Raw genomic sequence first — 23,223 nt, 5'->3', positions numbered from 1 at the left:
TCAAGACTATGGTTTTTCCACTAGTCATGTATGGATGTGAGAGTTGGACTATAAAGAAAGCTGAGTGCTGAAGAATTGATGCTTTCAAATTGTGGTGTTGGAGAAGACTCTTGAGAGTCCCTTGGACTGCAAGGAGATCCAACTAGTCCATCCTAAAGGAAATCAGTCCTGAATATTCATTGGAAGGACTGATGTTGAAGCTGAAACTCCAATACTTTGGCCACCTGATGTGAAGAGCTGATTCATTATAAAAGATCCTGATGCTGGGAAAGATTGAAGGTGGGAGAAGAAGGGGATGACAGAGGATGAGATGGTTGGATGGCATCACCGACTCAAAGGGCATGAGTTTGAGTAAACTCTGGGAGTTGGCGATGGACAGGGAGGCCTGGTGTGCTGTGGTCCAGGGAGTCGCAAAGAGTCAGACACGAATGAGCAACTGAACTGAACTGAACTGAACTGAGAGCCTGTAGCCCTGCCATAGAGACTGTGGACTCCAGGACTGGTCTGCCTCAGGCCAAACTACAGGGAGGAAACACAGCCCCACCCATCAGCAGAAAATTGGATTAAAGATTTACTGAGCATGGCCCTGCTTACCAGAGCAAGGCCCAGTTTTCCCCACAGCCAGTCTGTTCCATCAGGAAACTTGAACAAGCCTCTTATCCTCATCCATCAGAGGGCAGACAGACTGAAAGAATTTTATTAAAATGCTATAAATTAGTTTAGGGAAGAATGGTGCTCATAGAATAGAATCGATTCTATTCATCTTGTCATTCCAGCCTTGAGCAGAGTGTGTCTCTATGTCTATTGAAGACTTTTTTAACGTCTCTAAGTTGTTCCGTACTTTTCCATCTCTCTTTCAGGATTTCTCCACACGGTTGATCCTAGGATCACTTGCTCCATCACGCACAGCAGGGATTTGTCCAGCCCCAGCATGTGGCAGATGGCCACTCCTCTGAGGGTGGTGGGCAGCATTGGGAGGCTGTTAGCAGGGGAGGGACATGATCCCACTGGGATTCTGGATTGTTCTGGGGGAGGGGCCATGTGGAGGTCAGATTGGATGGCCAGCTGAGGCTAAAGCCCCTCCCCACTGCGTGGCCCACTCACAGCAGAGCCCCTTGCCCATCCCCAGCCACGTGTGGTGAACCAGAAGGTACAGGAGACCCACCACCAGGCGCTCTGTGCTGCAGACTGAGAGAAGGAAAGGTGGCCCCCTCCCCAGCCTCCTTCCGGGCCTTGCGAGTGTGGCACCCCCACCCCAGCTGGGTGGCTCTGATGTTCCCACTCGCCCACCCCTCTCCCAGGGCCGGGTGCCCTGCTCACGGCTCCAACCCGTGGTCCCTCTGGGCTTGAGGGAGGGCAGGAAGGACAAGCTGGGCTGGGGTCAGAGTGGGCTTTGCTTGGGTTCATTCCCCCCGCTGCTGATGGCCGGGCAGAAGTTTCCAGGGAGAAGGGTGCAGGGTGGAACAGGTGCCTGGCTGCTGCCACCATGAAACCGGCAGTTTTTGGCAGGATTTCTGAGCAGTGAACAGGGTGCTGGGTCCTCCTGGCCTGGCCGTGTACACCCCCGGCTCTAAGGCAGGCGAGCAGTGCTTCCCAGGGGCAGGGGCCCTACCACCGGGACCTGGGTCGTGGAGTCCTCACTGTGACCTCCTTGGAGCTGTCATCTCCCCCGGCCGCAGCTGGTCCAACACCCAGAGTGTGTCCTTATGTCCTGGGCCAAGAATGGCCAGCACCCAGCACCTTCATCTCGGTCCCAAGACCTGGGGGTGCCGCGTCTGCTCACAGAGCAGGTGCTCCCGCCAGTGTGCCCCAGGCCCACCTCCTCTGTCTCCCCATGCTCCCCCCAGCTCCCAGCCTCCAGGTCACAGACCCCAGGTCCAGACGAGCATTCTGAGCAAGATGATGACCCATCCAGGGCCGCCACTGAGGGAAAGGAGAAGCAAGGGTGTGACCTCCTGCGACACCCCATCACTGCCTGGGGTCCTGGTTATGCTCTCCCGAGGTCACACTGGAGTTCCTGCCCCACAGCCCCAAGCCTAGCGACTTAACACTAAGCACCAGCAGCTCCTTCTGCGACCAGGACCCTGGACACCGCTCAGCTGGCGCCTCTGGCTCGGGATGGCTCCTGAGGCTGCGGCTGAGTTGTCAGCAGGGCTGTGGTCTCCCCAAAGGCTCTGCTAGACATGGTCCACCTTCAGGCTCAGTCAGGTGGTCACCGCCCAGACATGGGTCCTGGCCAACTGTCCGTCCTTCCTTCCCCTGCCGGACAGCTCACTGCAGGGCGGGCAGCTTCCCTAGAAAATCAAGCATCAGAGCTCCAGCGGGCAGGACAGGAGCTGGAGTCCTTCACACTTCCTCTCGGAAGGGCCGTCCCATTCCTTGCACTGTCCTTTTTTTTTTAGAAGTAACTCACGGGCCTGCCTCACTCAGGGCAGGAATGACCCAAGGCTAACGGGGTGGAGCTATTGGGGGCCACCCCAAACTGCTTTCCTAGCAGCCTCATAGAGCTGGTGCTCTCCAGCCGTGAACCCCAGGGTTCCAGTGACACCTCTGCCTCGAGGGAGACAGATGTGGCCCTCGTCTTGCTGGCATGGAGACCTCATCATCCCTGCCCTCGATCCCCTGACCTGCTGCCTGGGAAAGGCTGTTTGACAAGAGGCTGATCGGGTTCCAGAGCTCAGTCCTCATTACAGTGAAGCAGAAGGTGTGAAGATTTTCAATTTTCCTTTTAATCAGGAGGCGTCCACTGGGGAAACCTGCCAGGTCATCCTGAAGAGTTCTTGACAAGTCCAAGGTCCCGAGGAGACTTAATTAAACCTGTGAAAACGGCGGGGCCACCCCGGTGACGGGGACCGGGCCAGCAGCTGGCAGCCGCTCGGGTGCAGACGTGCCTCAACTTGCCCGTCCCGAGCCTGCGCACACCTCGCCTGCTGGTCCTGTCCTTGGACCCAAGCCCGTTTCCTCCTCACAGCCTTCTGCCACCCCCGCCCTCGCTGAGCCGCTGACCCTCCCTTGAGCCCCACCCCACCGCTCCCAGGCTGGGCAGCTGCCCCACTGGACACATTGTCTTGGTCTGCCCACTCGGGTCTCCTCTGGAGCCCCAGTGCGCTGTGCCAGGGGTCTCGCTCCTGGGCTGAGGCAGAGTTCAGGTTTAGGATGCAGCGGGGTGCAGAGGGCGGGTAATGCAGAGGGCGGGTGACCCGCTGGCTCGCCAGGGCAGAAGCAGCCCAGGGAGCAGAGCGGGGTGAGGGGTGCACGCGCCAGGCTGGCAGAGGAAGAGACTGACATACACACATACTACTGTGTGAAGAATAGATAACCGATAAGGACCTGCGGGACAGCACAGGGAACCCGACTCAATACTCTGCAGTGACCTCCAAAGGAAAGAATCTAAAAAAGAGTGGATCTATGTATTAATATATGTGGACTGCCCAGGCGGCTCAGTGCTGAAGAATCTGCTTGCAATGCAGGAGACCCGGGTTTGATCCCTGGTGGGACGACCCCCTGGAGGAAGGAATGTCAACCCACTCCGGTATTCTTCGCTGGGAAATCCCATGGACAGAGGAGCCTGGAGGGCTACAGTCTATGGGGTTGCAAAGAGTCGGACACGACTGAGCGACTAAACAACAACAACATGTATGTGTGACTCATACACTTTGCCGTCCAACTGAAACTTACGCAATGTTGTAAATCAACTAAACTCCAATAGAAATTAAAAAGAAATAAAATAAAAAGAAAAGGCTGGCCTGGCTGGAGGATGCTGGGGAGGACGGGATGGGGGTGGGGCAGCCCCGGCAGAGGTGCTTGGACAGGAAGGGGTGACTGCCCAGAGCTCCTGGTGCCATTTCCCACGGCCTGTCAGACCCAAACCCAGTCACAGCACTGGGACTCCTGAGTCACCAGAGAAGTCCTCTGAGTTGTCCCCAGGGAACCTGCACTCCTGAGGGGCGAGGAATAGAGAGAAATCCCAGCCTTTTCTGTGCATGCCCCCTTCCCCCGCTGCCCGGCTGGCAGGAGCTGAAATTGCTGCTGTCCCCATGACTGAAGAGCTCAGGGCTCCCCTGGCACGTGGTCAGAGTAGGACACACGGGCCAGGCTGGATGACCTGCTGGGAGGGGCACGGATGCCCAGGTCATGCTCTCAGCACCCCCAAGCTCCCTGACCCCTGAGCAGCTGCATCCCTGAATCCCACCTTGGGACCTTGGACCAGTCCCCAGGGTCACCACAGACCTGAGCCCCAAGTGTGTGCTGGAACTCTATGCCCAACTCTTGTCCACACCCACTGTGAGTCCACTGGAAACAACACACCGTGAAAACCACGTCTGCTTCTGGGGAAGCCCCTGGTTGGAAGAAACGAAGTCTCCGCTTCCTGGAGGACAGCACCTGCTCCAGAAGGGCCACTCAGCTGAGGCTGTGACCAGAATCCACTGGGCTTAGGACCCGCCCAGCCCCGTGCCTCCTCCCAGGAGGCTGCAAGTCAACATAGACAGGTAAGCCGCCTTTCCATCTGCTGGAAACAGCCAGTTGGAAATTGAAATTTAACGAAAACCATTTATAATAGCATCACAAAATGTGGAATGTTTAGGGACAGATCTGACACGGTGCAAAACCCGCTCTCTGAAAACCCTGAACACTGCTCAGAGAAATGAAAGAACTGCAAAATGGAGTCACATTTCATGTTCCCGGGCCAGGGGACTCAGGGCGGTAAAGATCCCACGTCCCCGCCTTCTGATCCATACCATCAGTGCAATTCCCGTCGGAAATCCTGGCAAGATCTTCTGAAGAAAATGCCAAGTCTAAGATTTGTATGGAATAGTAGGGGAATTACGGGAGCCAAAACAAAGGGAGAGGCTCACACTGCCTGGTCTCAAGCCTTATAAAGCTGCTGTAATCGAGACGCTGTGATATGGGCACAAAGATGGATAGGTCAGTGCTCCAGGACAGGGCTTCTGGAAGTAGACCCACATTCATGTGGACAACTGACTTTCAGCCAAGGTCCAGAGGTCATTCATTCAATGGTGAAAGGGAAGTTTTCACAAATGATCCTGCAGTAATCGGACATCCATTTGAAAAGAAATATCTCCATCAGGGGGAGGGTCACTGGGGGCACAGGAAATTTTTAGTGGGGGTGGATGGGCATGTCCCTGTCTTGATAGTGGTGATGATCTTACAAGTTATACATGTAAAAAAACTGTCAAGTTATACTCTTAATATGTGCTTGAAAGTGAAAGTGAAAGCCACTAAGTCGTGTCTGGACTCTGCAACCCCATGGACTATACAGTCCATGGAATTCTCCAGGCCAGAATACTGGAGTGGGTAGTCTTTCCCCTCTCCAGGGAATCTTCCCAACCCAAGGACTGAACCCAGGTCTCCTGCATTGCAGGTGGATTCTTTACCAGCTGAGCCACAAGAGAAGCTTCAGTTTAGTTCAGTTCAGTCCCTCTGTCATGTCTGACTCTTTGTGACCCCGTGGACTGCAGCATACCAGGCCTCCCTGTCCATCACCAGCTCCCAGAGTTTACTCAAACTCATGTCCATCGAGTCCATCCAACCTTCCCATCCTCTGTCATCCCCTTCTCCTCCTGCCTTCAATCTTTCCCAGCATCGGGATCTTTTCAAGTGAGTCAGTTCTTTGCATTAGTGGCCAAAGTATTGGAGTTTCAGCTTCAGTGTCAGTCCTTCCAATGAACACCCAGGACTGATCTCCTTTAGGATGGACTGGTTGGATCTCCTCACAGCCCAAGGGACTCTCAAGAGTCTTCTTCAACACCATGGTTCAAAAGCATCAATTCTTCGGTGCTCAGCTTTCTTTATAGTCCAATTCTCACATCCACGCGTGACTACTGGAAAAACCATAGCTTTGACTAATGGACCTTTGTTGGCAAAGTCGTGTCTCTACTTTTTAATATGCTGTCTAGGTTGGTCTATCTGTCTAGCTTTTCTTCCAAGGAGCAAGTATCTTCTAGTTTCATGGCTGCAGTCACCAGCTGCAGTGATTTTGGAGCCCAAGGAAATAAAGTCTGTCACTGTTTCCATTGTTTCCTCATCTATTTGCCAGAAGCTTATTTTATGTTAAAAGTTGCCCTTAAGACCCTATGTGACAATCGAAAAATGGGCAGAAGACCTGAATAGAAATTTCTCCAAGGACAATACACAGGGGGCATGTGAAGAGATGCTGAACATCACTATTGTGTTCCTGCTCAGTCATTCAGTCACTCAGTCGTGTCCGGCTCTGCACCCCCACCTCCGCCCAAGGACTGTAGCCCACCAGGCTCCTCTGTCCATGGATTGTCTAGGCAAGAATACTGGAGTCTGTAGACATTTCCTCCTCCAGGGGGTCTTCCCAACCCAGTGATTGAACCCTCATCTCCAGTGTCTCCTCATGGCAGGCAGATTCTTTACCACTGAGCCACCAGGGAAGCCCTCACTAATTACTAGAGAAATGCAAATCAGAAGCACAATTAGGTTTCACCTCACACAGGTCCGAATGAACATCATTAAAAAGTCTATAAATAACAAATGTAGAAGAGAGTGTAGAGAAAAGGGAACGCTCTTACACTGTTGGTGAGAATGTATGGAAAACTGTGCAGGTTTCTCAGAAAACAAAAAATAGAATTACCACATGATCCAGCAATCCCACTCTGGGGCACATATCCAGACAAAACTACAATTCAGGAAGATACATGCACCCCAATGTTCATTACAGCACTGTTTACAACAGCCAAAATGAAACATGGAAACAACTTAAATATTCATCGACAGATGAATGGATAAAGAAGATGTGGTACATGTATATAATAGAATACTACTTGGTCATAAAAAAGAATGAAATAATGCCATTTGCAGCAGCATGGATGCAACTAAAAATTATCATACCAAGTGAAGTAAGTCAGAAAGAGAAAGACAAGTATATGATATCACTTATACATGTAATCTAAAATATGGCGCAAATGAACTTAAGTATAATACAGAAGCCGACTCAGAGACATAGAGAACAGACCTGTGATTGCCAAGGTTGGGGGCGTGGAGGACAGTGATGGACGGAGAGTCTGGGATTAGCAGAGACAAACTACTACATTTAGAATAAATATACAACATGGTACTACTATATAGCACAGGGAACTACTATCCACAGTACCAACTTTGCACGCTCTGGTACTAAAGTAATTGCGGTTTTGTACTGTCGAACTTTGCTGTTTGATACTGGAATACATTCTTAAAAATGGCTATGTTACATATCATTTTAATGTGCATTTCCAGCTTTATGTATTTTTGCTAATGACATCACTTGCTGTTTATTTTATATTTATTTTAGACTGGGAAATGATGTTAGACTAAAAGCAAATTCAAGTGATTTTCTTACTTGAGTTCAAAATGGGTGGTAAAGTAGCAGAGACAACTCGCAACATCAACAACATGTTTGGCCCAGGACCTGCTGGTGAACGTACAGTGCAGTGGTGGTTAGAGAAGTTTTGCAAAAGAGATGAGAACCTTGAAGATGAGGAGCCCAGTAGTCAGCCACGGGAAGTTGTCAACGACCAACTGAGAGTTGTCATCAAAGCCGATCCTCTTATAGCTACACAAGACTTTGCCAAAGATCTCAGTGTCAACCATTCTACGGTCGTTCAGCATTTGAAGCAAATTGGAAAGGTGAAAAAACTCAATAAGTGGATGCCTCATGAGCTGACCACAAATCAAAAATACCATCATTTTGAAGTGTCATCTTCTCTTAATCTACTCAATAACAAATCATTTCTCAATTGGATTGTGATGTGTGATGAAAGTGGATTTTATAAGATAACTGACGGTGACCAGTTCAGTAATTGGACTGAAAAGAAGCTCCAAAGCACTTCCCAAAGCCAAACTTGCACCAAAAAAAAAAGTCATTGCCACTGTGGTGGTCTCCTGCTGCTCTGATCCACCAGTTTTGTGAGTCCCAGCGAAACCATTACATCTGAGAAGTATGCTCAGCAAATTGATGAGATGCACCAAAAACTGCAACGTCTGCCGCCGGCATCGGTCCACGGAAAGGGCTCAGTTCTTCTCCATGGCAACACCTGACCACATGTCACACAACCTATGCTTCATTAGTTGAATGAAATGGGCTGGGAAGTTTTCTCTCATCTGCTATGTTCACCCGATCCCTCGCCAACCAACTATCACTTCTTTAAGCATCCTGACAACCTTTCACAGGGGAAATGCTTCCACAAGCAGCGGAATGCAGAAGACGCTTTCTAAGAGTTCACTGAATCCTGAAGCATGGATTTTTATGCTACAGGAATAAACAAACTTAGATCTTGTTGGCAAAAATGTGTTGATTGAAATGGTTCCTATTTTGATTAATAATGATGTGCCTGAGCCTAGTTATAATGGTTTAAAATTCATGGTCCAAAAATTCAATTATTTTTTTCACTAACCTAATACATCCAATCTCTTGGGATAAACTATATTGGAAAAGAATTTTCAAGAGAGAGTGTAACTGAGCCACTTTCCGTCCAGCAGAGATCGGCACGGCACGGTAAACCAACAATATGTCAATTTAAACCAAGGCCCTGTCTGTGTGACCTGCCCCCCTTCCCCAACCTTACCTCCCACCCCTCTGTCCCTTACTCTGTCACCCTGACCACAGAGGACGCTTTGCTGCTCTTCGGCGCCCCCCCTTACCTCGGGCCTTTGCACATGCCCTTCCCTGTGTCTGGATGCTTTTCTCCTAGAACATGCTGTCTCAGTCTCACCACCACAGCCTCTGTAGGTCTTGGCTCAAATGTGACTACTCACAGGCTTTCCTTGGCCATCCTACTTAAAATCAACACCTTCCACCTTACGCGCGGGCGTGCGCATACACACACACACACACACACACACACACACACACACAGTCTTGATCTGCTTTCCCATGATACACACACACACACACATGCACACACATAGTCCTGATCCACTTTCCCATTGTCTACACACACACAGACACACACACACACACTTTCTCATGGCACCCGCTAATATTCTATGTTTTTCACTTCCTGTCACCCTCCCACAAGCCGTTACATATACCTTCCAGAAAAACAAGCACCTTTGTCCCTCATGTTCCCTGCTGTGTTCTCAAAGGTTAGAACACAGATGGTCACTTTTGAGACACTCAGTACACATGTTGCATCAATGAACAAAATGACCAACGAAATGCTTTAGGAGCATTTCTTTAGGATCAGTTTCCCTAAAGGAATGTTTGCATAGTGGCACGTTGTGTGCTAAGTCACTGTAGTCATGTCCGACTCTTTGCGACCCCATAGCTGTAGCCTGCCAGCCTCCTCTGTCCGTGGGATTCTCCCGACAGTAAGGCTGGAGTGGGTTGCCATGCCCTTCTCCAGGGCTCTCCAGGGGGTCTTCCCAAAGCGGGGATTGACCGGTGTCTCTCATGTCTCCTGCATGGGTAGGCAGGTTCTTTGCCACTAGTGCCAACTGGGAAGCCCCAGTGGGACGTTGCTCAACTGTTAAAAGGATGGAACACATTTACTCATACTGCCTTCCACTCGGCTTGGTCCGTCTCCAGGAGCCTCTATTTAAACGGCATCTCCTAGGTCTCTCTCGTGGATTTCCCGGGCCCCCACCCCAGGAGGCCTTCAGACATCCTGCCAGCAGCTCAGACCTGTCTCCACCCGTGGCAGCCCCACAGCGTGCCCCACCCTGAGCTCTGGGGCTGCCTCTTCAGTGCACAGCCAGGGAGCTGACCCTACCCATCACCCCTTCCTCCCTCCCCCTCCCCTGAGAATGTCAGATCAGAAATGAGGGAAGTGAATGGAAAGTGGGAACTGGGCCTATTTATCATTTCCAGCTCCTGTTTTTGTTTTTATTAGGCAGAAAAATTTATACAAACCAGACAATTCTGGCTTATTTGTGATGCATTTTTGAGTCAAACTGTATTCTCTGTTTCTCTGAACATTAGCAAGAGGTAATAAAATCTAAAGAGAAAATTCCCCAAATCGGGTAAACACCCACCTCCCTAATTTTTATTTCAACTCTAACTTAGCTAATGCCAAAATAGAACCTTAAAATGCTGTCCCTGCATGTAGAAAGATGTCCAAGATATGGTAAGTAAGCTAAGCAGTTTGCTGAGCAAATATGGAGAGGATTTCAGATATACAAAATGAACTGTGCATGCGTGCATGTGTGCTCAGTCATGTCCAACTCTTTGTGACCCAATGGACTATAGCCCACCAGGCTCCTCTATCCATGGGGATCCTCTGGGCAAGAGAACTGGAGTGAGCTGCCGTTTCCTACTCCAGTGGATCTTCCAACCCAGGGATCGAACCCTGGTCTCCTGCGTCTCCTGGGGATACTTTACCACTGGTGCCACCCACTTATTCAAAAGAATATATCAACAGTAGTTCATTATAGTTAACTAGATAATGGTGGAATTGTGGAGGACTTGTAGCTTCTTACGTTTTACACTTCTGCAAAGTTCAACCATTTTCAGCCAAACATGTATTATATTTATCGTCACTGAATAATAACAGTATTTCCTTTTTTGGGGGGGGGGGCAGAGACGAAATAGAGCAAGGAAACACTTGCAATGGGTCTTCTAAATATTCCAAGAAGGCAACTTTTAAGAATAAACAAAAGACTAGAAGATGCTTGGTTTTGTTCCCAAAACCTCTTTGTTATTTAAGAATGCTTGAAAAATAAGCACTGAAATCATCTTGATTTCCCTACCTCTCCCATTTGCTATGCATTCTTTCCCTCTTGGCAAAGGCTCGTTTGCATTTGGCTAGCCCGTGGATAAACATGTGTGTAGAAGATAAGCTCCAGATCAGGAAGAAAGCCTGTTCTCGTTCCACCGGGGGCCCGGGAGGAATGCGTGAAAATGCTAGAGCCTCGCACAGGGGCATCTCTCTGCGGCAGGCGTGTTTGGTTGATGGCAGTTGTCCTTTAAGCGATGCCTGTTGAGGGGGCGGGTGGTGAGGGGAGCAGAGAGCCCCAGGCAGTAGACCATGGCGTGACTGTGGTTCCGGGAAGCGCTGTGAACCTGAGCACCCCATGGCAGGATGGATGCCTCACTCAGGTAAACGGCAGAGCCCTATCCTGGGGTGGGGGCAGGGAGGAGCAGAACACTCAGCAGCCAGAGTCTAATTAACTCATTTCCCTAAGGTTCAGGCTTCCCTGGTGGCTCAGTGGTAAAGAAATCATCTGCTAATGCAGGATACCTGGGTTCGATCCCTGGGTCGGGAAGAACCCCTGGAGAAGGAAATGGCAACCCACTCCAGTATTCTTGCCTGGGAAATCCTGTGGACAGAGAAGCCTGGTGGGCTACAGTCCATGGGGTCGCAAAGAGTTGGAAATGACCTAGCAATGAAACAACAGTAGAAGCCTAAGGTTTGGGTGACCAGGGAGGTACTTCAAAGCCGCGGGCTCTGCCTAACCTGACTACTGCGAGAATGTGGCCAGGCCAGGACAGCGGTGGGGGCTGCTCAGGCCACCTGGGCCAGCCGGACTGCACAGGTGGGGTGGGGGGTCCCTCTTCGGAGGTTCCATAACCCAAGGAAGTCAGGTTCCTGGCCCAATTCTGTTACCAAGTCCAAGCTCACACTGCTCGCATCAAGACAGGTTAATAAGTCAAGAGTGGGCAAAGAATACTGGCTTTATTCAGAAAGCCAGCAGACTGAGAGGGTGGTGGACTTGTGTCCCAAAGACCCAATTTTCCAGAGTTAGAATCCAGGCTTCTTTTATACTATTAATAAAAGAAGAGGAAGTAAAGTCAAACATTTCCTGGTTCCCATCAGGGCGGTGTTGATTTCTTCCTTCCTGCAGTGGTTCACAGGTAGGCCTGGTCAGGATGTTCCCTGTGAGCTAAACAAAGGTATTTTAGCTTAAAGCTCCTTGCCTGGGGGAAGGGTTCCTAGAGATGGGTTACTGTGTATAATTTCAGTGCACAGACAACATCCCTTTAGTTGAACTTGCAATAGAACAAAGGTCCTTCCCTAGAACAATCCCACTGACTATCTACCTTCATACTAACTTTGAAGAGCAACAACTGGCCCCTACTGGTTCTGAAATGGTGTCAGGATTACCCCACCTGGCATGACTGAACGACTAGCTCTTTATTTTTATATAATTAAAGGAACTACTATCAGAAACCAACTCAGCAACCAAAGCATAGTCAGATTATCCGTATGTGCTAAGTTGCTCAGTCGTGTCTGACTCTGTGATCCCATGGACTGTAGCCCGCCAGGCTCCTCTGTGCATGGGATTCTCCAGGCGAGAATACTGGAGTGGGTAGCCTTTCCCTTCTCCGGGGCATCTTCCCAACTCAGGGACTGAACCCAGGTCTCCCGCACTGCAGGCAGATTCTTTACCGTCTGAGCCACCAGGGAAGCCCAGCTGGGTCATAGTTGAGTCTTTAATCTATTAACCAAAATCAAGTGAATGATAATATGTGAATAACTGGTTCATCTTTGTCACTATTATTATACAAACAAACTTCTACCTCAGCCTGGAAAGTAAAATTCTCAGTTGACGTGATGATGTTGACTTAATAAAGCAGCAAGATAAATCTCAGTAAACACGCCTGTAATCACATTCTTAACCACTTGCCCCTTGAGACTGAAGAAAGCTAGGCATCCTGCCTCTTCAGAAAATCTCCTGCTTCTTGGAGCAGAAGGGACGTGGCCCCTGGCAGACACTCTACGGACAGAGCTCGGCCGGGGGACAGCCGCTGGGCCACTCTGAGAAATCAGAGCTTGGCTCGGGGTGGTGGAGTTTCTGACTCTGGGCTCGAGGGGAGGCAGGGAGGGTGTGCAGGAATGGGGCTGTGGCCGGGTCTACCTCCTGGCCTCTCAGCAGGTCCTCACGGGCCTTCAGGTTTCAAGTCACATCCCAGCTGCCTGGTCTCGGGCCACACACCCTTCCCCACTGACCAGAGCACGTTTGTGATCACGACACGACTGAGTGCGCACACACACACACTCACACACACACACACACAGGACAGCAGGTGTGCACAAGCCGTCCCGGGGAGGCCGGGGCCACCCTTCCCAAGCCAACCCAGGGCCCCCATCCATGGGTCCTCTGCGGCTCAGCCCTGTTGTGTGACGAGTAGGCTCCTCGCAGGGGGTTGATGGTGGGAGGAGGCCTCCCTGACGGCCCGGCCTGGGCCCCGGGGAGTTTGTGGGACCATTCAGGCAGAGGGTGCAGCAGGGACATGCCCTCGACAGCAAGAGCGAGCTCTATATCTCCAGGTCACAGCGGGCATCACACAGGTGGGAGCTGAAGGCCTGGGGGAGATAGGCGGCTTACCTCATAGGACAGAACGGGGACCAGGTGGCTTGCTCCCGGGGCCACAGCCTGTCCCCGGAGGGCTCGTGACTTGGGGGCAGGGGACAGGGTCTCTCCAGGCCATGAAGTTGCCCAGGGTGGTTAGCTGCCTTGGACTCTGGCACTAGGATCCACGTGGAATCTCCAACCCTGAGGGCCATTCACAGCTGTGTCCAAATCCAGTGGCCAGAAACCCAGAGACAAAGCTGGAGGTGGGGGTGGCGGGCCCCGGAGAGGAGGGGGAATGGACATAGAGGGAAGAAGAGGTGGGGGGCCTGGAGAAGGAGGGACAGGTGGACAGGGTGGACTCCGACGCGGGCTGTCTTCCTGGCAGGGGGCCCACGCTCTGGTCTGTCAGTGGCCCCGCCCGGGCCAGGGAGTCTGAAGGCCCACCAGCCACGTGTCCGCCTTGGACCCCGTCAGAGGAGCTGTCTGGACCACGCCCAGAGGCCCATGCGGGACGCTGCCTAAGAGGGAGGCCGCGTTGCTGCTTCTCTTTGCCAGGTGGTGGGGTTTTTTGAGCTTGTAAACACACTCTATTTTATTTTACCTTATATTTTTTGGTATATGCTTAGTTTTCTTTTTTTTTTAAATTATTCTTTATTGACGTATAGTTGATTTACAGGCTTCTCCGATAGCTTGGTTGGTAAAGAATCCACTTGCAATGCAGAAGACTCCGGTTCGATTCCTGGGTCGGGAAGATCCGCTGGAGAAGGGATAGGCTACCCACTCCAGTATGCTTAGGTTTCCCTTCAGGTGTCCTGAAGCAGCTGGGATTTAGGAGGTGAGACAGGGAGGGAGGAGGTGAGGGGGAAGAGACTGTGGGGCTGGACTGCCTGGACCAGGGCTCCTGAGGCTCAGGGAGGCCGAGGAGGGTCCTGTGGGAAGGTCCCTGCAGGTCCCCTGTCCTCCTCCCCTCAGAGCAGGGCAGCATCGTCTGGGGGCAGCCTCCTCCAGCCCTGATTGGTGGACGTGCTCCGTTACCATGGAGATGGCCCAGCATACGCCCCATCAGCTACCTGGGCGAACGTGGCCCCTCTCAGGGAAGAATTCAGTCACCTTGAGGGTCCCTCTGAAGGCCAGAGAACCTCTTGTATGCAGGACACACCGGGGGGAAGTGGGCACGGTAGTCTCCTGGGGCCACCACCGACAAAACACCACAAAACGGGGGACTTAAAAGAACAGAAAGCTATTGTCTCAAAGTTCTGAGGCCAGAAGTATGAAATCAAGGTGTTGGCAAGACCAGGCTTCCTGCAAAGGCTCCAAGGATGACCCTTCCTGCCTCTCCCAGCTTCTGGCAGCCCACGTCTTTCCCCCGGCCTCCATCTCTCCGTGTGTCTGAGTCCCAGCGTCCTTCTTCCTACAAGGACACTCGGCACAGTCCCTGTGGGCCCACCCTCCTCCAGGGGACCCCGTTTTCCCTTCGCCGATCACACCTGTGATGACCCTATTCCCTAGTAAATTCCCGCACTGGGGACGGGACTTCCACACGTCTCTCTGGGGGCGTTACCGCTGCCCAGGGGTCTCCAGGGCAGATTCCCCTGCGGGTCAGGTTGGTGCTGGCCCTGCTAGCAGAGGGAACCCTGGGCCCTGCCCCCTCCACCCCCGCCTTACAGACCTGGGTCTCCCCACGGCAGACCCTCCTCTGTGCTCCTCCCCCCACGGCCTTGCCTGCAGGTTTGGCCTCCGAAGCCTCACACCAGGTGGCCATCTCTGCAAACCCTCTCTGCCTGCAGCGCCCCTTCCCCTGCTTGGCAGCCGCTCTGGGGCCCAGCCTTGGCCCTCGCAGGCCCCTCGAGTTCCATCCTCTGGGCTGGATTCTGGGCTGACCGTCTGACTCATATTGGGACAGGTTTGCAGGGTCCCCAGGCTGGCGTGGGCACCGGGTCCTCCTGGCCGCCAGGCAGGGGATCTCCAGCTATGGGGACTCCACCCCAGACCCTCCTTCCACCCCTCACGGTCACTCCTGGAGGAAGGCCAGGCTCACGCTGTGTCAGGAAATGAGGCTATCCGTCACCATGCCACCGGCCACTTTAGGGAAATTCACTGAAAATCAATTTCCTGAAAGGCAATTTGCGGATGGCCAAGTGAGCAATTGATCACGGAGAACCCCAAGGCTTGTGACCTGTGTGCGCTGGGTGGAGGGGCTCTCGGCGCTGAGGGAGCACAGACCCTCAGAGAAGTGGACTCAGCCCCCCGGGGTGGGGGGAGGCACTGGAATTAGGGAGCCCCCCCAGGAATGTGCTGCCCTGAGCCACACAACCCCCTCTCCCTCCCCCCGCAGGTGGCCCGCCCCGGCCTGCGCCTCCCCCAGAGGCTGCATCCTAGCCCCCCCGACGTGGTCCCCAGGGGACCCCCCACCCTGAACATGTCCCTCCCGAGCCCACTGACCCTAAGCCCCAGTCTCCGGGTGGTCTGCGGACAGCATCCGGACCCAGCTCCCATCTTCTCCTCCTTTCTGACCCCCTCCTGGGCCCTCCCGAGAGCCCCCTGCTTGGGGAAGCCGGCCTCCCTCCTGACCACTCTGGCTGCCCACCCTCGCTCTCTCCCTGGACACCTCACCAGAGAGGCAGCCCCCATCTTGAGGCCCTTTTGGGTGGCCGGCTGCTCCTACTCTGATGCCCCCCGCTTCCCTGCGGCTGGGCCCCCCACGGCCACACCCTCGGGGTCCTCCTGCTCTGGCCTGCTCTGCTCCCCCTCCCTCCCCCACCCTACATGCTGATGACCCCCACCCCCAAGTCAGGGACCTGGCGTCTCCCTCAGGTGCCCCCACTGCCCAGCGCAGAGAGAGCCTCACGGCCTGCAGAGGCCCAGGACCAGTGGCATCGCCCGAGCCGCAGGGCCGGCCTGGGGCCACCTGCTCTGCTCGGGACTCAGGAGAGGTGCGTCTGCCTCCGTCTGTCTATCTGTCTGTCCACCCTGTCTGCAGCAAGGGCTAGAGACCCAGGCTGGCACAGCGGCAGGCATGTGGACACGAGACAGAGAGGGCAAGCAGAGGCCTCAGGGCCCTGATCCCGAGCCACGCTGGGGGTAGCATCCTTTTCAAGAGGACGCTGTGGGCCTCAGCTGCATGGGGCACCGTTTTCTGGAACAGCTGCTGGAGGACGCGAGGCCTCTGTGACCCTAGAACAGCTCCCTGGGGCCCCAGTCACCAGCCAGGGGCAGGGAGGGGAGGGGAGACACAGCCCCGGAGGAGGGCTGGCCTCCTGGGGTGGCCGGACTGCCCCGCGTCGCCCCCAGCCCAGAGGTCAGAGCCAGCGCCATCTCCCCAGGTGCCTCCGGCTCCTCTCCAGAAAGATCCCCACTCCCCGGCTGAGACCCTCGAATATCGTCTCAGGAAGGCTCCTGCCCACCTTGTCTTTGAATTAGAGTCTTACAGTCTCCTGGGCAAAGGGCTGGGCCTTTGGAGGGACATCCATGGCCCTGAGAGGTCCATGTCCCGATCCCAGAGCTGAGACCCAGCAGGTCATGCGGCAAAAGGGGCTTTGAGGCTGCGGAAAAGGCGAGACCCCTGAGGGAGAGGTGGTCCCGGATTGTCCAGTGGGCCCAGCATCCCCTCAAGGGTCCCTAGAGTGGCAGTGGGGCAGGGGGGTCAACAGGAGTGAACGTTGGAGCAGATGGGACAGGCAGACAGATCAGAGAGTGGATGGAGGTCACTGCCTCTGGAAGGTTCTGTCCTTAAGAAACGGTTGGTAATCAGCTCCAGGTCCTCTGATTCTCAAGGGCTGGCCTGCGTCGATAATTTCTGCATCTGAGGGACCGAGGAGGGCGGGAGTCTTCTGAGTCTGGGGGGCAGGAGGGCAAAGGGCAGAGGTCAGGGAGCTCAGGGGGTGGCAGGAGTGTTTGCTGCATGGTTGGGGGTGTGAAGTCAAAGAGGGGTGCTCTCTCGAGTGCAGAAGAAGGGGGTGCTCTGTGCAGGGTGCAGCTGTGGGGGGAGGGGCAGGGGCAGCAGGGTGGGGGAGCCGTCTGGGCTGGGCTACAGAGCCCGTCTCCAAAACCTTCACCAGCCTTCCCACGACGGCCTGACCAGCCGTCCCACCGCGTCATGGACATCTCGCCCTCTGTCTGCGTCTGGAGCCCCCAGGCTCGCTCAGGACGAAGGTGTCAGGCAGGTGAGGTGCGTTGCCGTGGAGGTGCTCCCTGCTTGTACCTTCTTACCCAGACACCACAACCGAGAGACTTGCCCTAAAGACGGGGATTCTGAGGTTTTATTTTGCACATTTCTGTTTAAGGGAAAAAAAGGTGAGTCTCTCACTGTGCACCTAGGTTTTAATTAGTCAGTTGGGTCCGAGTCTGAAGACAGAACCGGGAGCACGGATGTCCGTGCGGTCTCAGCGGGAGCAGAGAGCAAAGGTGCCCTTCCTCCGCCATTTGTCTCACGTGGGCCTCAGTGGACGGCGGGATGCCGGCCCTCGTTTACTCAGTCCACCGACTCAAATGCCGGTCTCCTCTGACACCCCCACAGACACACCCAGAAAGCATGTGTACCTGTCCCAGCATCCCTTGCTCAGGCAAGCCGACTCCCCACCCAGGCAGGAAAGGACTTGCCCTTCCCCACCACCATTCCAGGCGAGCAGGGCGGGTGCAGGACCACTCCTTTAAGCCCACTCATCCCAGGCTGGCTGATGATGACTCGCCTTCACCCAGAGGGACTGCAGACCCTCTGAACGGGTCCAATAAGACCCGGGCTGGAGATGCCCTCCATAGTCCCTGGGTGCCCGAGGCCAGTCCGCCTCCGGAGACACGGACACCAGAGCAAAGACAACAGGCTGAGTCCGTTGTCGGGAAAATGCCAGGGTCTGGTTTGCTTTCTGTTCTTTGCATAATTTCCAAAACCGTGGGACTGTGAACTCAATGCTGGGACTTCCCAGAGCCCTGGAGCAGGTTCACACAAGTCCCGATGCTACAGCTGCACAGGTTCAAGCAGGTTCGCTTTTGCGGGGAGTCCCATGGAGGGATCAATCTCGCACACCCAGTGAAACCGTGAGTACCAGGGGCAGCTCGTCCTGGGATCACAGGGGACCTGCTGCGCAGACGTGGCTTTGGGAGACAGTGGGGCAAGGGTCTCACCCTGTGCGTCTGCCCCCAGGGACACGGGACAGCGTCCAGACGTCTGGGCTGTCCTGACTGGGAATGCTCCTGGCATCGGGGGTGGAGGCCGGGGGTCCCGCTGAACAGCCCTTGACGGCCGGACCCCGGGCGCCATCCCCTCCCAGTCCGTGGTGTGAGCTCCACCCTGGAGTCTCCGCAGCTGCTGCAGAGGACGGATGAGTCTAGCATCCGGAGGCCTGGCAGAGATCCAAAGTGTATCATGCGAGGAGGAAATGCAGCCGTGCGGGTGGCTGCTGCAGGCCAGGACACACACCAGGCGCCCGGCGCGGGTGCGCACAGCGCTGGGCGGGGCGGGGCGGGAACGCGAGAGCTTGGTCCAGGCCGGGCCCTGAACCCGCAGGAGGCGCTCAGAGCTGGGGCGTGCAGAGGGGGTGGTAACCAGCTTGCCTCTCCGTTTCACGGGAAAGATCGTTTTCTGTGTGCAGCCTGTTCCCATTGTTTGGCCGGCTTAGGGGGCCCGCGGCTGACATCTCCCCGGGAGCGAGGCAGGAGGCGAGGCTCGGCTTTCAAGGCCCTTGGTTGCCTCCCGGCCATCCAAGGAGCCGGATTTAGCCCGGCTTCAAAAGGCATTTCCAGCCTTTAATTCCTGGACGCGGCTCTGGCCCTGCCCTGGCCTCCAGCTCCCCGCGTCGCAGACTCACAATACCTGCTTCTCGGATGAATCAACGAATCTAGGACGACGGGCGAGAAGGGAGCCAGGCAACCTGCCCTGTTATCAACCTGTTCCCACCGTCACCAGGGAAGGGAGAGCCAGGAGGCTGGCGCCCAGCTCCCAGCAGAGACCCTCAAAGGCAGGAGGGCAGGGAGCCCCCCGACGGCGCGGGACGGGGCCCCGCTGCCCGGACGCCTCACTCGGGCTGAGAAACACGCCAAGCCCCGGTTCCCATAAATCCGGCTTTTATGTGGCGATGAATAGGGGCAGACAATGGATCTATTTTAGGCTGTGGAGAAACTGGCCCAGCCTGGGTCTCCCTCCTGCAATTAGGAGCCTCGACATGGCGGGGCCTGGAGTCCCCGGCCGGCATGGAGGCCTCACAAAGGCGGAGTCCTGCCCGGCTTGGGGGAGGAGATTCCACCCTCCTCGGGGTCTGCTGCTGGCAGGCCCTTCTCCCACCGCGGGAGGAAGTGCTGTTGGCAGCCCCGGCTGCCAGCAGGGCCCAGCGGGTGGTGACCGCCCCACCTCCCCATCTCCTTGGGCACAGGGCTGGCCCTGGGCCTCACATGGTGTCCCCCCCACCTGCTCCCAGAACAGGAACCGCCCCCTCCTCCAGGGCCCCCTCTCCCACCATGGCCAGCCTCTGCTGGACACCCCACTCCCGCTGAAAGCCCACCCCGGAGACGTCTGAGAAGCGACGTCAGCTTCCTCGAGCTCCTCACTGCCTGCGGACACTCAGCCCGCCGCTGGGGTGGGCACTGCGCGTGCCCAGTGGAACACGCTGGCCATGGCTACGCAGCAGCCCTCCCTGCCCCCACCATGGTCCAGACAGAACAGGCCTCCCCACCTCAGACCGCACCCCTCCGGGCAAGTGTCCCGGTAAACTGTGCGTCCTCCAGACCCTCATCACGTGTGCCCCCAGCCTTCCCCGGGGTTAGGCAGAGGGAGGGACAGGCGTGGCAGAGGGCCCTTGGTGCCACACTGCCCTCCCCAGCCCCAGGCCTCCTGGCCACACCCCCACACCCCCACCTGGGGGTAGAAAGGCTGCCAGCCCGCGTCTCCTGGGAGCAGCCACGTTCGCCTCTGCCGGCTGTTCTTCTGGCCTTCACCTACTTACGTCTGAGGAACAGGGTCACACCTGTGCTGGCTGATTCTGCGTGCCACTTGGCCAGGCTGCAGCGCCCAGGCATTCTCTCAAGCACAGTCTAGTGCTGCTGGGAAGGTGCTTTTTAAATGGAAGCAGACGACCCTCCACACTGCAGATGGGCCTCGTCCAATGGGTTGAATGCCTTGAGGGAAAAGACCAAGGTCTCCCAAGAAGGAGGTATCGGTCTCCAGGCTGTTGCTGGTCTCCGGATTGCAGCCCCGTCTCTCCCCGGGGCTCCTGCCTGCCCACCTGCTCTGCAGTTTTGGGGCTTTTCACTCACATGAACCAGCTCCTTAAGCTAAACCTCTCTCCCTGTGTCCTTATACACCCATTCTGTCAGTTCTGTTTCTCTGGAGGCCTTGACTAACCCACACCCCGCGGTGGGCAGCCTCCAAGATGGTCCCTGATGGCCCTGGCCTGCTGGTGTCCGTGTCCTCCCGTGAGCACGGGTGGGGCCTGGTGATGGATCCTGACACAGGATCCTTGGCACAGCCTGGCAGCTGTGACGGGCAAACTCACCTCTGGGATGTGGGCCCAGAAAGACCCATCGTGCCCACCTTCTCTTTCTCTCTCTCTCTCTCTGGGGTCAGAACCTTCTTTCTAGGGGAACCCAATGGTCAGAGGGGAACCACCCCATGGAGAGGCCCTGGTGGCCAACAGGGCTCTGAATCCTGGCAACAGCCTTGCTGAAGCTGAAGCTGCAATACTGTGGCCGCCTGGTGTGAAGAGCAGATGCACTGGAAAAGACGCTGATGCTGGGAAAGACTGAAGGCAGGATGAGAAGGGGACCACAGGATGAGAAGGGTGGATGGCATCACCAACTCAATGGACATGAGTGTGAGCAAACTCCGGGAGATGGTGATGGACAGGGAGGCCTGGCGTGCTGCGGTCCATGGGGTCGCAAAGAGTCGGACACGACTGAGCATCTGAACAGCGACAACAGCCCTGTGAGTGAGGGGGCTCCTTCTCCAGCCAGGCCTCCCGGCGATACCTCGAGACCCCAGGTCAGGAGACCCTGCTGCCTCCTGTGCCTGGATTCCTCCCCTGCTCAGCCTGGGTCTGCCGGGCGGGGTCTGTCGTTAGGAGTGGTTGGTCACCCTGGAGCAGGTAAGGCACACACGCCTCCCTCTTTATCATCTTAAACCTTGTCTGTTGAAAGCTTCCTGTCTCACTCTGATTCTCTCTCCCCGTCTCACAGCAAACCTCAAAGTCTGGGTAAAATAATATTCAGGCCTCAAAGTATTACGACAGTAAAGAAAATGCACTGGGTTGGCCAAAAAATTTGTTCAGGTTTTCCGTAAGATCTTACGAAAAACCCAACTGAATTTTTTGGCCAATGCAAAACCACGGCACTAAGTTGTGCATTCCGATGGTATTTCCTTCTCTTTAAATCCTATCCCCAACCCAAGTTAGTTGCTACCTTGCTTTTACCGGGGGGGAAAAAAAAAAAAAGAAGAGGAAGCATAGTTTTCCATGCAAGTGAGTGATTAAAAGTCGCTCAGTCCAACTCTCTGTGACCCCATGGACTGTAACCCACCAAGTTCCTCTGTCCATGGGATTCTCCAGGCAAGAACACTGGAGTGGGTTACCATGCCCTTCTCCAGGGGATCTTCCCAACCCAAGGATCAAACCTGGGTCTCCTGCACTGTAGGCAGATTGTTTACTGTCTGAGCCAGCAGGGAAGCCCCATTTATAATTTCAGTGCTCTCTCAGAATTTTTCAAATGCCATCAATATCTGCACAAGTGCTCAGATGCGCAGATGATCTACTGTTTCCATTTTCCTTTTCCACTGACAATCTCGCCCATTCCTGGCATCCCTGGGCCTGCAGGACATGTGTCACTCGGGGACTTCCCCCACCTTTGTTTGGAAGTGCTCGACCTGCAGCTTCTCGGGGTCAGCGAGGCGTGGGACAGGGAGCCTGACAGGTAAAGTGTTGAGTCTGTGTGGGCCCAAACGTACCCTGTTCTCTTCCAGTGGTGGCCGATCAATCTTTCAGGCACAGTGTCCTGGCCCCGGTCCAAGGACTGGAGCACCTTCCTGTCTCTCCGGGCTTCCTGTGTCCCCCAGCCTCCACGGTGGCTAGAGAGAGCCAGTGACCCTGGGATTCATTCTTTTCACGTGATCTGCCTCTGCGCTTGGAAGCGTGTAGGCTCCCCGCTTTTTGTCCGGTGCCCTGCAGTCTCCACAGCTGTGTCTCCGTGGGCCTTCCTCCTCCCCTGGGAGGGCGGAGCCCTGTGACTCTGGAGGCACAGGCCTTCCCCACGAGGACCACCCCCTTGCCTGGCCATTGCTGTCATTCATGTCAGATCTCCTGAACTCATCCTCTTGCTGTTCCTGGCTTTCCTGTGATTTACGCTTTTGTCTTTTTGTTGTATTTTCGGATTTTCATCGCTCTACTCTCCTATCTTTCTGTTGGCTTTTTAAATTTTAAGTTGTATTAATATTCTGAATCTCCAATAATGTATCTTGCTTTCAGGATGCTACCTCTGTTGTGACATCCCGTTCTGTTTCGTGGACACAATATCGTATCCAACAGTGATAGTGTTAGTGTTTTAAGCCTCTTCCTTCCTGCTCCTTTAAATTTATGCTCAGACCTTTCATCTTGTACATATCGGTAATAGCTTGGCCAGACTCCAATGTTATCCTGTGACTGTGCCCATTTCTCAGGTGAGAAACTGAGGCCCTGAGAGGGTGTGTGTCCCGCCCAGCCTCACCGTCTGTCAGAGGTCGGGCCAGACCCAAGAGAGTAGGAGCCCGTCTGAGCCCCCTCTGCCCGCTGGACCAGTCTGCCTCAGGCGCCTCACTCCTGCAGGTCCGGGCGGCAGGATGGATGGTCATCATGGTCCACGCTGCGCTCGTCCCTGCCCGAGGCCCAGGCGCCACCCCTCCAGAGCGCGAGTCCTTCCAGCCAGCCAGCGGGGGCCGGGCCGTGGGGCTGCAGAGGGGTGTGCGGGCCTCCGGGAGGGGGGACTCGGCGGTCTTCCTGGCTCTGCGACGCC

General features: G+C 54.9%; 1 long non-coding RNA gene across 1 annotated transcript; it reads left to right on the top strand.

Moving 5' to 3' along the window:
• Positions 1-17,946: 17,946 nt before the first annotated feature.
• LOC122678036 lies at positions 17,947-22,638 on the top strand. Its single transcript, XR_006335990.1, has 3 exons — positions 17,947-18,291; positions 20,813-21,329; positions 22,199-22,638. It is a non-coding gene; the product is annotated as an uncharacterized LOC122678036 (long non-coding RNA).
• Positions 22,639-23,223: the final 585 nt, after the last annotated feature.

This window comes from Cervus elaphus, chromosome 20 (genome assembly GCF_910594005.1).
Source record: "Cervus elaphus chromosome 20, mCerEla1.1, whole genome shotgun sequence".
Lineage (NCBI taxonomy): Eukaryota > Metazoa > Chordata > Mammalia > Artiodactyla > Cervidae > Cervus > Cervus elaphus.
The sequence above is the reverse complement of the archived record's forward strand: the minus strand, read 5'-3'. Positions and strand labels throughout refer to the sequence as shown.